The sequence below is a fragment of the Panicum virgatum genome, chromosome 1K, assembly GCF_016808335.1.
Source record: "Panicum virgatum strain AP13 chromosome 1K, P.virgatum_v5, whole genome shotgun sequence".
In the NCBI taxonomy this organism is placed as follows: Eukaryota; Viridiplantae; Streptophyta; class Magnoliopsida; order Poales; family Poaceae; genus Panicum; species Panicum virgatum.
The window spans coordinates 12,968,639-12,984,428 of NC_053136.1; the positions used below are offsets into that span (position 1 = coordinate 12,968,639).

Consider the following 15,790-nt stretch of genomic DNA (forward strand, 5'->3'; position numbering starts at 1 on the left):
GATCCTGTTGTTTCCAGTTTCTTCAGTCCTCTGCACCGGTACAAGGAAATGAAACCTGACCTGGTGTTTTTGGTTCAGTAATCCTATTGTCCGCACAATGTTTATATCCTCTACTCTCTCTTTTAATTTGTGCTCTACGGTGTTGGTTGGTGAAGGTCAAATAACTTCAGCGCTACTGCTCTTGGTGAGAGATTGGATCATTCATGACTAGCTAACCTATTGAAAGTTCTGATCTATGCCATTAGGCTGAGTTCAATGGGAGCGTGTATATGGATGTGCATACATTGTTTGTAATAAGTGTGGAGTTTAAATTGGAATGTGGGATGGAAGCCATATTGTACACGGCCTTATGGCACATGTTTCTTGCACCTGTATGGACGGATTATTTATTGAATGAGATTGGGAAATTAATGTGGTCGTTTCTCTGTGACCTTTTATCCTATTATTAGTTTAGCATGTAACTGTGAAAATTGTATTTTACACCATAACTATGGACTTGTCACCTGTATTTTTTTTTATAGGATATTTGATCAGCATGAGGCAGGAAAAATAGATACCCTAATCCTATCAGAGAATGCAGAATGGATATGTAACTACGGCCAATATTATCTGACACATTAGAGAGAAACAAAAGGCATGTACTGAAAGCGCATGAAACTATCAGCTAAATCTTGTTCAAAATTTGGGCTAGGGCAACTCGGACATGACGCAATTTCCTGTAATTACTGGCTGCTCCCAAGTCTGGCGGCCATCAAAAGTTGATATGTCCGCGTCATGCCCAAAGCTGGAGGTGTCCACTTTGGTACCTGTAACCTGTCCTGAAAAGGCGGCTGCAACATAGCATCGCCGCAACATAGCATCGCCATGATCAGGTACAATAGGTTAGGAACCCACGAAGGCGACACTCTTCCTAAATGACTTGATTGACGTCGCTGTGGTCTTTTTTTTTTGAGAGAGAACAGGAGGGCAACGCCTACTGGAGGATTTTATTGATAATTAAAAAAGAGTACTAGTAAAGAGTGCAAGTAAACAAATGGTCACAACAAGGAGTTGAGCCAGAAAAAAATGCCAGGCTGATATCTACTCTTAGACCTGTAAATAACTTTACCAAACTCCTGTTTGAAAATAGCTAGGAAGTGTGGCACAGAAGCAGATTTCCCCTAAAAATGACACCGTTTCTGGCCATCCATATGCTCCAGCTAGCAAGTATAATGATTTCCATGAAGAAAGGAGCATTGATTTGCCTCTTTAGAGATCTGATGACAGATATGGGGTTTTGATGATTACCAATATTCAGGCCGCTGTGGTCTTGTAGGGGACATGGGGAAGTTTTGTTTGTGATTCTCTATTCTCGTACAAATGTGTGTTGTCACTGTTCCAAAAATCTACTGAAGTGATAACTGATGAGTATAGACACCGTTGTCAGGCGTTTGGCTTTTCTGTTCACCGTACGACAAAAAACCTAAGCTTATCTGTTACCAGATGCCTACTAATCTTTAATAGTGAATACTTCTTTGCAGAGCAAAAGGCTGGAAGAGCCTTGTAGTTTGAATTTGCATATAGTTTCCTTTCGTCTAACGAATGGACTGTCGACACAGGCTGATCTCACCAGACCTTCGATCCTATATTTCAAACTCCAATGTATCTACAATGAGACTTAGTGAGGATATCCTCAAGCACAAAAGGATCAGAGTCGAGAACAGAAGAGGGCGTGTTTTTCCTTATCGTCAGCGAGATCATCCTGCCATCACCATGAAGACATTGCGCTGTGCTTTGTGTTCCTCTCTCTGCTGCCTGATTTTCTAGTGATAACGTCGGCAATGCTTCACCCGCAATTCTTCGTTAGCTTCATCATTTCACAAGATAATGCTTACGCACGATCTAATCACATCCATCTGGATTTGTACCTTTGTTTGCACCTCCACTACTAGTTAATCTCCATGAAGAACCGGAGCGCAACTCAAGGTCTTTTCGTCTGAAACTCAAGCTCGCAATGATGGTCCATCTGAAAAACAAGTCAAGTCCATATGGTATTGGATTGGGTTTGGGCATGTCCTTCTAGAGAGGTTTCAAGTCGATTAGAGAGGCTTGAAAGAGGATTAAATGACCTACCATTTTCCAGCGACTTCACTATCCGCTTCAAGACGTGTGCTGAGAGCAACGATAAGGCTGATGCCTGAGGCAAACATGGCCTCGTGGCCATGTTTCTTAGTGGTTTTGGTGATTAAATGATACCATAGTCATTATGACTAACTAGTTTGTTAAACATTTGATTTACATGGTTTATATAGATCGTAAGAATGCAGTATAAAAAGATGTCACGTAAGCAAAATGAGCAAAACAATCAAGTCCTTGGAGAAGATGAACTTGTTCGATTATCAGATGGGCAACAAGCTGAATTGACTGGAGTATAGTTAAGACTATTGCACAGAGAAGAAAACTAATGAAGCAATGGAAACTGAGTTCATCAGATAATTTGGCAGTGAAGCAGGTGTCTGCACCAAAGCTTTGAGTTTATTCAGCCAAGAGGCGACGTCAGTAGAATGAAAATTTGAAGACAACAACATCTGTCGGATGTTCCGGTTGCAGAACATAGCTAACGAGGGAGTGCTTTGGTGTTAAGCTGGGGCTAAGGGGCTTCAGGAGTTGTTACTTGTTAGTAAGGGCTTTGTGCAGAGATTAGCTCCGAGTTGGCCTCCTCTTTTGGGATGACTGGTCAGGTGTCGAGTTTGTATTTGGGTTCCACTAATTTTGGTGTCGTCTCGAAAAGGCCAGCATCTCACATTTTGTTCTAAGTGTATACATTGGACACTAATCCATACTGACTAAAATGACTAATGCCGGTCCTGTCCTTATCCAAAGCTCTAAACACTTAGGCTATGTTTGGGAGCATAGTTTTTTTCTAAAACCATAGGTTTATAATATGTGCCATGACACAACTATGGTTTTTTATATCAGTACAATCTAGCACCCGTTTGAAGATACGATACTTAAAACTTGCTCATGACCACAATGAAAAACCCTGGTGATCAAAGTTTCCTATACTTAAAAATACCATAATATTGACAAAACCATGATTTCATATATATAGTTTTTAGAAGGGCTACACCAAACATCTTTTAGCTTAAATTATCATGATATTCTCAAATACTAATGTATTATCTTGAAACTAGTAAAATTATTATGTTCCTAAATAATAGGCCCTTAGCTATGTACTACTCGTTCCATTCTAAACTAGACCTTTTAAAGTATAAATGTAGGTTTCAGTTGACCTCAACATAAACAATTCCATGTTTGTGGCTACTGGCTGGATTTTTTTTTGCAAAAAATGGTACAATGAAGTAGTTTTGCTGAGATAACTCGTATATTATTATAAAAAAGAAAGAAGTTTATTTTTGACTAATAAACTATCGCCAAGTCCGGATTTGACTAGCGAACTCTAAAACCGGGTATATTTGGCCATCCAACTATAGAAACCGGACATATTTGGTCCTTAGGTGGTTCCATGGTTGATTTTTCATTTTTAAATTAATAAAAATGGATTTAATCTCCAAAAATATAATAAAAAAATGAAACCAGAACCAAATATTTTCTAAAAAAAGTAATCTATCCGTTAGTATTCTTTTGAGGGTTATTTGGATTTTATTTAATAACCCTCTTGGTGTTTTTTCCTATTCGAATGCATTATTATTTTCTAGAGCATTTAATCTGAAGATCAAAGAAAAAATAATTTTTTTGAAAACAAATAAATACTAGTTTCATAATTTTTTTGATTTAAAGGGAATCAACCATGAATTAGAGATCAAATCAATTTTTTATTGTTAAAAATGAAAAACCACCAAATAAACCAAATCTATTCGGTCAAAGATATCCGGTTTAAAGTTTAATAGTCAAATCCGGACATAGAAGATAGCTCGCTCGATGGTCAAAAATAAGCTTTTTTCTATTAAAAAACTCAAATAACTTTGAGTTGATAATACATTAAAGCTGGTGGTATGATTTTTAAGCTCCATAGTAACTCACGGATACTTATGCACGAAACTATGATTGAAAAATGATAATAAAAAATATAAAAAAATGAAAAATGAGGTCTATGTCTCAATGTATGCATTGAACTTTAGCACTCGTCACTCTTAACATTACACCACTGAATCCCCAATCCTTTGCTTGCTGTGCAGTGACAGTACCAATATCCACTAATCGTTGTTTCCAGACACGGTTGCCGGTTGACATCTCTTCTAATTCGTCGATACGAGAAGCAAATTGTTGTGTGGAGGAATCAATATCTCGACATAAGCCAAGAGGCAGATCTTGTGCCACTCCACCAGTTCTATGAAACTGGCATGCATCCTGGCTCCCGAGACTCTTTCATAGAATTCCAACAATTTCTCCCGCTCCTCAAAAGCCCAAAGGAACGGAGTTGATGCTCCCACATCCATAGCATGAGTAGTTGAAGCAAGTGAATGATTTGAAATTCGAGTTATTTCACAGAATAACACTCGTATATATTGAGCTCGTAATAGTACCTCACAATTCAAAAGTCTCTCTACGGCTGAAGAATGAGTGTGTTCTTGGGCCATCGTAGAAACATAGATAGGGTCAATGACGGAACGAACAACGAAACTTTACGACAGCTTTTTCGTATACGTTCACTTGCATCACATACACAAGTGCTCTCTGAACCGTGCAATAAGGCCACCCATAACACGGCTCTCCCACTGGAGTTACCTTAGCCCCGGGCCATGCTATTCCATGATATTGGAAAAATGGCAGCCTAACTACTTATTATCATCGTCTTGAAAGCTGGGCGCCTTTTGAATATGAGTGGGGCTCCTAGTCTAGGCGGCGCCTTCGTGGAGCCAAACCGAAAGAAGAGCAAAAGGGCGAGGCCACACCCGGCTTCGAATAGGAGGGGGGCTTAGCTCTGGATCCCGCCTGCTTGCAGAAATGAATGGATCAGAAAGGGGGGTAGGGTTCTATTTCCGGGCCGGGCAAGAGGTGAAGGCCAGAAGAAGAAGAGAAGTGCGCCTTCCCGGTAAGGAAGAGGATAAAAAGGTGCTGTCATCTATCTCGACCTGTTTCCCGAGGCGTTGGAAATGAAGATCGGCTCAGAGAATCACCGGCGTGCTTTCTCTCCCCCATCGTTTCGCCAACAAAGAAGTCATCTTTGACTTGATGATTGACCATTCCATCCCTACCGAGCCGCCTCTTCGAAGTATTTACCTCTGCCTTTCTTTTTTTCTCAAATATAAAAGAAAAAATAAAGAACCTTGTCTGTGATTTAATCGGCCCTAAGGGAGTTTAAATTGACTCTTCCGGGAACCAGTAACGCGTAAACCATGTAAAACCAAGACTGATCAATATCCGAACGGAACGGATTCGAACTTCTCCTAGAAAAGTTTCCAGTGCGAAATTCCATTCAATGAGTAATTCAAAGGATAAATGCACTTTCGAGGAGTAGCCCCCTTCAGAAGAAACTTCCTGGCACGTACATTAAGGGAGCCATCAAAAGGTAACTGAAACACGTGAAACGGTGACTACCCGAGCTAATGATAGAGGCAAGAACACTTTCCGGCCAAGTCCCATTAATTGATCATAACGATATCGTGGAAATGCAGCACGGACCCATATATATATACATATATATACATACATATATATATACATATATATAATAATAATAATAATCTCAGTATTATAAAAATAAAGTTACGGCCATAGACAAGGAAAGATTTGTGAATGAGCTATCAATTTGCTCTCGGTGTGGGGACATATGGTCAGTGACGAGTATAGGGCTACCTTTTTTTTCACTCCAGAAGGTAACGGTCGAAATGAAGAATTCGTTTGAAAGTCACACGTGCAACATTTTATTTTATTTCTTTTTTTTAAAAAAAGATGGCATGGATGTAGACGCTCTCAAACACATAGATACACAATACTCTTATCTTTTTCGGAAAAAAACCCAACTACTCTGTGCAATATAACTGTTATTATTCTTTTCATCTGTTCAGGATCATTTTTTAGAGCAGTCTAATCCCATGAAACCGAAGGGGAGGTAGAATTATTGCCGGTGTCATCAAATTCCACTTAGAGATCATGTTGTCCCAAAAAAGGAGCAAGATACACAATCTTCACCATTCCAAATCACATATCGCATCAAAAACTACCCCTGGCTCACGATTTTGCCCGTGTTTCGTGCACAACTAATAAACATTCTTCTAGTTCACCAAGTGAACTGTAGGAAATAAATTACGCCAATGGCTATTGAATAATTATTAGCTTCCTATATATTGTCTCAGCCAATAATTGTGGTTTCGGAGAGAGGGAGAAAAAAAAAGGGAGAAGACGACTGGACTGGGTACCATCTGATCTGGTGCTAATCACCTCACCTGATGGCAAATATGCTTTGCCTGCAGGAAGCGTCCAAGAACGGGTGCCGGAGACAGACAACAACAGTACTCACCAACAGACAATACTACCCCTGGCAAAAAAGTGTCCTGATCGGTGTGCGGCAACGGAAGCACAAACGATCAGGCTGAAGACAGAGCGGTTCAGGACCACAAGTTCCGCCCGCTGTCATCTCGACCGCCCGCTGCCATCTCCGACCATGGCAGCCTCCTCCGCCTCCTTCTCCGTCCTTGCCGACCGGATCCGGTCATCGCCTACCTTCATCTCCCACGGCGTCTGTGACAGGGATCCGTCTCCCTCGCCGGCGGCGGGCGGCGTCGTGGCAGGCCTGGGGCCTCGGATGGCGCGAGAGAGCAGCAATCTTCCACGCTCGAGGAGAGAGGAGCCGTGGCGTGCCATCCGTACGACGCTTGCAGTGCCGTCTCGCGGCCGCGCTCGTCGCGTCCCGTAGCGTTTAGCGTGGTCCGGTGCAGCGGGGCGGTACGCTAACCGGGACTGCATCCCGGTTTAGCGACCCCCAGGCAGGGTTCACGTAACCGGTGGGAACCGGTCCGGCTCGGTTTCGGTTTGGGCCGGTATCAAATCGGCCCAAATTCAAAATTTAAATTTAAATTCAAAAAAATGAAAAGTTTTCAAAAAATTTCTAAAAATACTTTAAGGTGCGACGAATCTAATGGTGTCAAATTTTCTAAAAAATTCGTTCATTTAGTATAGTTTGCGGGGATTTAAAGTTAAACAAAAAAACGTGCATACAAAAGTATACAAATACAATGTAAAAGTAGTACAAAAAAGGGTTGGAGGATTCATTTAGACTAAAATATGTTATACAAATATTTATTTAGTATACTTTGCGGCCATTTGAATTTAAACAAAAAAATAAAAAAAATTAAATTTGACCGGTTACCGGTCAAACCGGCCGGTATACCGGTACGAACCGGTTGAACTGCGCCATTTGAATTCAAATTTGAATTCCACCGGTTCCGACCGGTAACCGGCCAAACCGGACCGGTATACCGGTACCGGAGCCCGGTGGTTACCGGAGACCGGTCGGAAATTAAAACCCTGCCCCCCAGGGCACATAGCCTTACATGATTCTGATTTTTGATAGAGTAGTCGGATCGGAGCCAAGGCTGGAAAGGGACACCTGTTATTCAAATTATCCTCACAATTTACCTGCGAATTGTTTTAATATAACTAGTGGTTTAGTTGGTGTTGAAAAAAAATTAAACGACCTGCAATTTGAAATGGAGGGAGTATATTTCAAGACAAAGAGAGTATGCGCTAAAACATGAATATAGGTATCTATATCCAATTCACGCTCTCTGGTGTATGTTACGCCCTTTTTGCCACCAGATCCCGTTCGGCCAACAAAGATACAATATCTTTCGATGTATTCTTACTAGAATGACTACCAACGACGATGACATTGTATTAGAATTTTTGTTCTATAATTTCAGTGCTGGCCATGCAATACTCTCTAAGGGCATCAGCAATGTATACTACCGGACTTGATATTAAGCGTGGGACCAACCACAGGCGCTAGTAGCAAACACCAGGTTCCACAATGTGGCAGTACAGAAGCAGGTGCTAGGTGCAATAAAAAAAATCAAAGCCACTTATTTCCTTCTCTGTGCGCTCAGCAAAGGTACTAGAGAGAGAGGATTGGAAAGTCTGCTGTGCATTTATTTAAGAGTGAAGTCTATTTTACCCCATGAACTTGTCTCTGAATCTAAATAACCCCCCTGAACTCGAATACCGGGCAACAAAGGCCCCTCAACTCTAGAAACCATGCAAATTACCCCCCTTGACTCTATCAAGGTGGTTTCATGGGCTGTTTTGCTGATGTGGCACTGGGGCCCACATGTCAATCTATTTGATCCTTTTGTGCTCACCATTTCCTGAGATAATTGCTCTAGAGCCATTATGAAACGGTGGCTTCGCCACTTTGCCATCTTCAAACGGGGTTTCGCCCGTGCGCCATTAAGAACTGAGGGGTTTCGCCAAAATGCCATCGAAGACCATTTGGAAAGCTAATGAAGCACTTAATTAGTTCCAGCCCACGCGAAAGGATGAAACTACCCCTCAGTCTTATCCTCATCTCCCCAGCCCCCCCCAGCCTGCTCGTTCATTCGTAGTAGCGCTCGTCTCGTCCGTCGCCCATGAGCGCTCGGCGACTCCGTCCGGCGGCGGCGGCGGCGACCTGCTGCAGCGTTCCTCCCCCACCCCGACCGCCCTTCTCCATCCCCTCCCCCACCCCGGCCGCACTTCCTCCTCCCCTTCCCCCTCCCCGGCCACCGTCCTCCCCTCCCCCAGCGCCCTTCCTCTTCCCGCTCCCCTGTGCATGGCGTAGGTGACGACAGCTCGCTCATCCAAGTTGGTAACTTCGGTGTTTGAGGTGAGTCACATGCTGCTTTGGTTGTGAAATTGGATATCCCCTAATTCCTGGTAAATCCCCTATTTTTTCTAACCCTAGATTGGTGACAGAAGGGAGCGCTTGTGGAAGGATGGACAGCAACTCGACTGATCCTATAGTAGGGTATGCATTCACTCCGTTTTTATTTTCCTAGTCATCGAAAACTCCATTGCTACCAGACAATCAGCATGTAGAACCATAACATTGCAACCTAACTTTGGTCAATTCAAAACTTTTAATTTCAGGCTCGATGAGGAGCCTGCACTTAGTTTAGCAGCTTTAGAACCCCCTGGCCAACATCCTGACCAACCACTGGAAGTCATTGACTGGGATGCACTAGAGATTATTGTCCCACAAGAAGATGAGGGAAGGGATGAAATAGTTGATGACAACCGAATGTATGAAGTATTGGGTTTACAAGCTGAGGATGAGGCATTCAAAAATGCAAGTGAAGCCGGCACAAGGGCTGAGAGTGGACTTACAGATGATGTGGCTGCAGATGATGTGGCTGCTGACAATATTTCTGATGATGGCAATGATTATCTTGGGGCAAGCATCCCTGTGGATGATGACATACCGGAAGAGACGGTGGTATTGCATGATCCTAATAAACCCTGCATGGATGTAGGGACTGTGTACCCTAACATGGATTACAGCACAAGAGACTGTGGATGTGCAATTGGAAGATTTTGTGCATGACTATTTCTCTGTCGAGAGATTCAAAAGTGCATACAAGAGGAATATTGAACCTCTACCAGATAAGACTCAATGGCCAGATGTGGATCTACCATTTGTAGTTGGTGCACCACTTGGCAAGAGAGGTAGAGGAAGGCCTAGAAAATTAAGGATGAAGAGTTGTCTCGAAGGTGGTAACAGCAAAGGCAAAAAAACTGCTGCAGAGAGAGGCAAAGAGGCTGACAAAGAGGCAGACAAGGAAGCAATGGAAGCTGCGAAACAAACTGAAAAAGACAAAAAGAAGATGATAAGAGGGAAGAGGAAGTGCAAGAGATGTGGTGAATTAGGCCACGGTGAAACTAGCTACAAGTGTCCGTTGAATGGGACAAAAAAAAGGCAAGATAAAAAATTAGCTCATTTAAATTGCTGTCATTTTAATCTTTTTGAATTGTAAATTTGTTCCGTTGTTCCAACATACAGGAAGAGAAAACCACGCAAAAATACCACCAAATATGGAGAAAATGCCAAAGTGCCAACCAGCCGGAAGAGGGCCAAAAAAGGAGAAAATGTGCAACAGATGGAGGAGGGAGCTGCTGTTGTGCAACATATGAATGTTGGCGCTGCTGCTGTGCAAGAGTGGGAGGATGGGGCTCCTGTTCCACTACTTATGCAGAGCCCAACTAAGCCTACAATGGAATCAATTATACAAAACAGCCCAATCAGGGTTACTAGGAGGTTGAAATTCAATTAAATTATATGTGCACTTCATACCATGATGAAGCTTCAGTTTTAATTTTTTTTCCTTCTCCTTTCAGCCGGCTTGCTATGTTGATGGGGGATGGTACAGCTTCACAAAGCAATGTTCAAACTTCACCAATATGCACTACCAAGCCAATGCCTAGGAAGCTCACACCTAAAAAGTTGAAGATGAAGTGAACTCTCCATGTGAACTCCGTCAGTTGGATGTATTTGGATGATGTAGCAATTAGTTAAATGTATCTGAGATGTAAACTAAGTGAGATTTGAAGTCTATTACTGCTATGTGGTCGTGGATCTCCTTTTGAAGTCAGTCAGCTATATTTGAATGAGACTCATTTGAAGTCGGTTGCTATTTTTTGTTTGTCTGTTGCTGCTATATTTGAATATGGGACACTTCGGGAAGGCAGTAGATGATGTCTGGGGGGGGGGGGTATTTTTGTCCTTTTACATGGGCTAGAACAGCCGGGGGAGGCAGCAGCGAGGGAGGAACAGAGGATAAGGACTGAGGGGTTGTTTTGTCCTTTCGCGTGGGCTGGAACTGATTAAGTGCTTCGTTAGCTTTCCAAATGGTCTCCGATGGCATTTTGACGAAACCCCTGTTAACTTTCCAAATGGTCTCCGATGGCATTTTGACGAAACCACTCAGTTCATAATGGCGCACGGACGAAACCCAGTTTGACGATGGTAAAGTGGCGAAGCCACCGTTTCATAATGGCAACAGAGCAAATAACTCCGCGATGGTTGGGGGGGGGGGCACGTGGGCGAGGTGGCTGGGGTGGGGCAACGGCGCTCGCGAGGTGGGGGCGCAATGGCCTAGCAGGGGCGACGGCGCTCGCCGCGGTGCACGGACGAGGTGGGGACGAGCGGCTGGGGCGGAGTGACGACACTCACGAGGTGGGGGTGCAACGGCCTGGAGGGGCGACGGCGCTCGCGGCGGCGCATAGACGAGGTGGGGCGTGGCGGCGGTGCTCGCGGCGGCGCGCAGGCGAGGTGGGGGTGCGGTGGCCGGGCAGGGGCGGGGGCACCCATGGTGGCACCCACGCTGACGCCCGCGCCCTGGACCCGTCCCAGCTGGGAGGCGGCGGCAGGAGCATCGGAGCCGTGCCTGTCCACGTCCTTGGACGAACTCCTGGCAGCCAGCAAGGAGAGGATGGGGAGGAGCTGCGCAGCGACACGGCGACAGACGGGGAAGTAGAGGATGCGATGGAGCTCACAGCGGCGCGGCGGCGGACGGGGAGGAGGTAGCGGCGAATAGAGGAGGCAGCGATGGTGGAAGATGGGGGAACTGGAGTGTGTTTATGACATGTGGGCCCCCCAGTGCCACATTAGCAAAAAAGCCCATGAAACCAACTTGACAAAGTCAAGGGGGGTAATTTGCATGGTTTCTAGAGTTGAGGGGCCTTTGCTGGCCGGTATTCGAGTTTAGGGGAGTTATTTAGATTCAACAACAAGTTCAGGGGGTAAAATGGACTTCACTCTTAAACAAATGCACAGCAGACTTTCCAATCCTCTCTCTCTAGTACCTTTGCTGAGCGCACAGAGAAGGAAATAATTGGCTTTGATTTTTTTATTACACCTAGCACCTGCTTCTGTACTGCCACATTGTGGAACCTGGTGTTTGCTACTACCGCCTGTGGTTGGTCCCATGCTTAATATCAAGTCCGGTAGTATACATTGCTGATGCCCTTAGAGAGTATTGCATTGCCAGCACTGAAATTATAGAACAAAAATTCTAATACAGTGTCATCGTCGTTGGTAGTCATTCTAGTAAGAATCCATCGAAAGATATTGTATCTTCGTTGGCCGAACGGGATCTGGTGGCAAAAAGGGCGTAACATACACCAGGAGGAGTAATCCTGCGCGGTTGAAGCATAGCATTTAGTTATTGTTTCTGCTATGATAAGTATCATTTTTTAAATATTTCAAACGTACCTGTGTATCGATTCTTTAAGTAAAATGTTATATATGTGTATGTGCCTTCCAATACCAATACATATATTCGTATTTATCTCGCATAGTTTAGAAGCATACACCAAATCTAAAGATTCCCTAATTTTATGTTATGATTCTGTTCATATGATGCTAGTAAATTATGTATCTAATGTTGCTTTTGAAATTGTCATCTAAGATGCAAGCTTTTGTTTTATACATTCTAGCGTTTGATCTCTAATTTATAAGCACTTATGTCGACATGGCTATTTTATTTTTGTTTTTAGTTATTGAAATTTTGCATCCCTCGTTTCTTCTACCTGGCGTGTGTGGCGCACTATTACCTTAACCGGGTCTGTAAGGGGGCTGACAAGTCTTGTCCCCCCCCCCCCCTTTGTATTTTCTTCTTAATGAAATGACACGTAGCTCTCCCGCGTTTGTTCAAAAAAAAAATTGCATCCTTTTTTTTAGTTGGCTCCGATCTTGTTTGATATGTATAGGCTGGCCCATCCTCCCATGCTATGTATGTTGCTATTACATCATGTATAAGACACTGCACACTTAAATAGTATCAAACAAGCATTTGAATGACATCCAATAAGCATTTAAATAATATCCCTTAGGCATTTAAATAATATCCAATAGGCATTTCAATGTTTTGCATATATATCTAGCATTCTATCTTCAATATATAAGCACTTATATCTAATAAATTAATTGTGCACACATATTAGAATGTGCACCTTAGATTTCTGAATGCTACGTGCATAGAAAGATGATGGTCTTCAGAGTTCAGTTTTGATAGTTATTGTAAAATCTAACAAACTTTATATAGAGTTCAGATTTTGTTTAGTTAAAGTACCTACAATAGTACTCCACAATAAGTGCCAGCTTAGTTAACAAATTTTGTTAGTGTTTGGTCTGATGAGGGGCACCTGCTATTTGGTGTTGTTTGCAATCCCTTGGGGGGCAAAAACTATCATATGTTTCTTAGTGATTTTGCAATTATATCTTTACAGTCTACCCTTTTCTATTTTTAGTTCGTTGTGTGAACTGTTGGTGGGGGTGGGGCAGATTCAGTAATGACGTAGCATTGCCATGGGATTGTACATACTACCTGTGTTTACCTCTAAAAAAACGAAGAGAACCACAATACTGCTTGTTAATTAGTATAGGCAAAACTGATCATGTAGCTTTTTTTATGCATCTAGTCCAATGTCCTATTTGTATGCAAGGTTTTTTGGTACTTTAGGTCATGTATTTGTATTGCACCAAATTTAGTTTTATGACAAAAAAAACTCACAGTTAATAAGTTTTTCTTGCATATGCATACACTACTTTCTCCTGCAACTACCAAAAAAAGAAACCCTTTTTTATGTCCATGAAGCCATGATTGTGGGTTTTCTTATGCTTACCCATGAGCACTGGGATGGGCCTTCAATTCACCACTTTGAAGAATAGATGATACAGGAGATTGGAAGGGCAAATTTAACTTGGGATAAGTATGCTATCTTTTAAATCATAGTAAGCATTTCAATAATATTGAATATGCATTTAAGTAATACTATGTTGTAAGCATTTCAGGTGTCCATTTCATGTACTTTTGGTGCATTTAAGTTTGAATGCAAATGCAAGACATACTGGATTCAGCAGCACACCATTATTAATGGTATTGACTTGTACATGGTCTAGCAAAACTGAAAAATACTAGTCATGCGTTTAATGTTCTAAAGTGAAACCGTAAAAAGAAAAGAAGGAAAAAAAGAGGGAACATTAAACTAAAGGACAAAGCACTTTAGTTTTTAACGTTTAGCATTTTTCCTTTTTATCTTCCTTTAAACTCTACAACAATTAATTCTACATTTCCCAAGTAGATTAGTATAACACATTTGGCATTTCACATTTCATCCGCAAGCACTTCAGTATTTACTGTTTAGCATGTTTTTTTCCTTTTTCTCTTTCTTTAAACTGTAGAACAATTAATTCTACTTTAGAACAATTAATTCTACTTTGCTCAAGCAGATTAGTATAACCTATTTGGCATTTCATGTTCTATCTGTAAGCACCTTGGTATATAATATTAAGCATTTCATACTTAACTACATGGCAATTTTTTTGTCATACTGTTCATCTGAATATCAGATCAGAAGGAACAGGGCATGCACTTCTTTTTAGCATATAAGTGTCGCCCCTTCCGCACTTAAAAAAGAAAACAATAACTACCAGAAAAAAACACTAACCCTCTTCTTTTTGGTGTGGTTTGTTTTGGAGACAGGATCACGTGCTACAACAAAATAAGGGCGGTACATGAGAGATCTGAAGGGCAAAAACACGGAAGAATTCACTTTTTTTACTCCGCCCCTTTTTGGATTCAAGAGATCTATACAGGCACATGTTTTTCTTCAGAAAATACACACGTTTCTTGGGAGAAAGGGAGAGAAGTGGGGTTAAAGAAACCGTGCATGTTCCTAGTTCGCATGCTTCTTTGTAGTTCCTTGCCAGATGTTTTGATTCTGAAACTACTTGAGTTTGTCTTCAAAAAGACCTTCAACAACTTTGGTCCTCGTCGCTCGAAAGCATTTTTTTTCATAGATCTGAGCTGCTCTAATTTTTTCACCGGTCTATGTATATTTATTCAATTTTTGACATTCAGCTTACGTATGCCTGAAGCAAAACCTCTCATCCGTCCGGTGGGGACCAACCAGAACAGCGCCAGAACGGGTCCATGGTTAAGATGAATTGTGCTCAGAACACATAATATTGTTTTTGAACAGGTTCCATATAGAGCGGAATGTACTCCTAGGTAGACCAAAACAGTTCAGTTGTACAAATTTATGTTGGTGCCTAGTAGATCACCTGTTGCTGCTATCTTTATGTAATTCGATATTTCTTTATTGAATAACATATGTCTGCACACAAATGATGAATACATGAATCCTGCATTTACCTTGTAGTCTTCAATCACATTTCTCTGCACCTCTGATTACTGATGCTATCTTTATTTATTGGTCCCATGTAATCTGTGATTGCTGTAGCAATCCAACGACACCAACCAAGAAGATGGGCACGAACAATGACCCCAACCATCCCGCTTGCAACAATCCAAACCTGGGTTATTCAGCATACCCTCCACAAACCCAGCCCACACAAATGATGGCCACAATGCCCACCTATCAACCGTATGGCATGCCACCCCCCACCATTGACCCAGAAGCACCTATGCAGTCACATGTACAGCCACATATGCCGGCACTTATGCACCCACATATGCAGCCATCTATTCAGCCAAATTGGCCGAATAACTGATTCCAGCAGAACTACATGTATCCTGGTAATTCAATGCCAGTCCCTCAAACTGCTGCCAACCGTGCACAAGATAAACTGCTGCAACGGCACCGGTAGGGCTGCCAACTACACAGAAGACGAAGAAAGATTGCTGTGCGTTGCGTGGATAAAGATATCCAAAGATCCTATTGTTGGTGTCTACCAAACAGGTGAATCATACTGGCAAAAAATTACCAAGTACTTCAATGACAGGACAACCGCTCCTGGCTTAAGGAGAGAGGCATCACTCCGGAAGAAGTGGCAAAAAATTCAGCATACGAC

The 15,790-nt window shown here is 42.4% G+C and overlaps 1 long non-coding RNA gene across 1 annotated transcript; it reads left to right on the forward strand.

The window, feature by feature from the left end:
- The first annotated feature begins 8,671 nt into the window (after nucleotides 1–8,671).
- On the forward strand, nucleotides 8,672–15,571 carry LOC120695617. The gene is made up of 3 exons (XR_005683754.1): nucleotides 8,672–8,803; nucleotides 8,893–8,944; nucleotides 15,220–15,571. It is a non-coding gene; the product is annotated as an uncharacterized LOC120695617 (long non-coding RNA).
- Nucleotides 15,572–15,790: the final 219 nt, after the last annotated feature.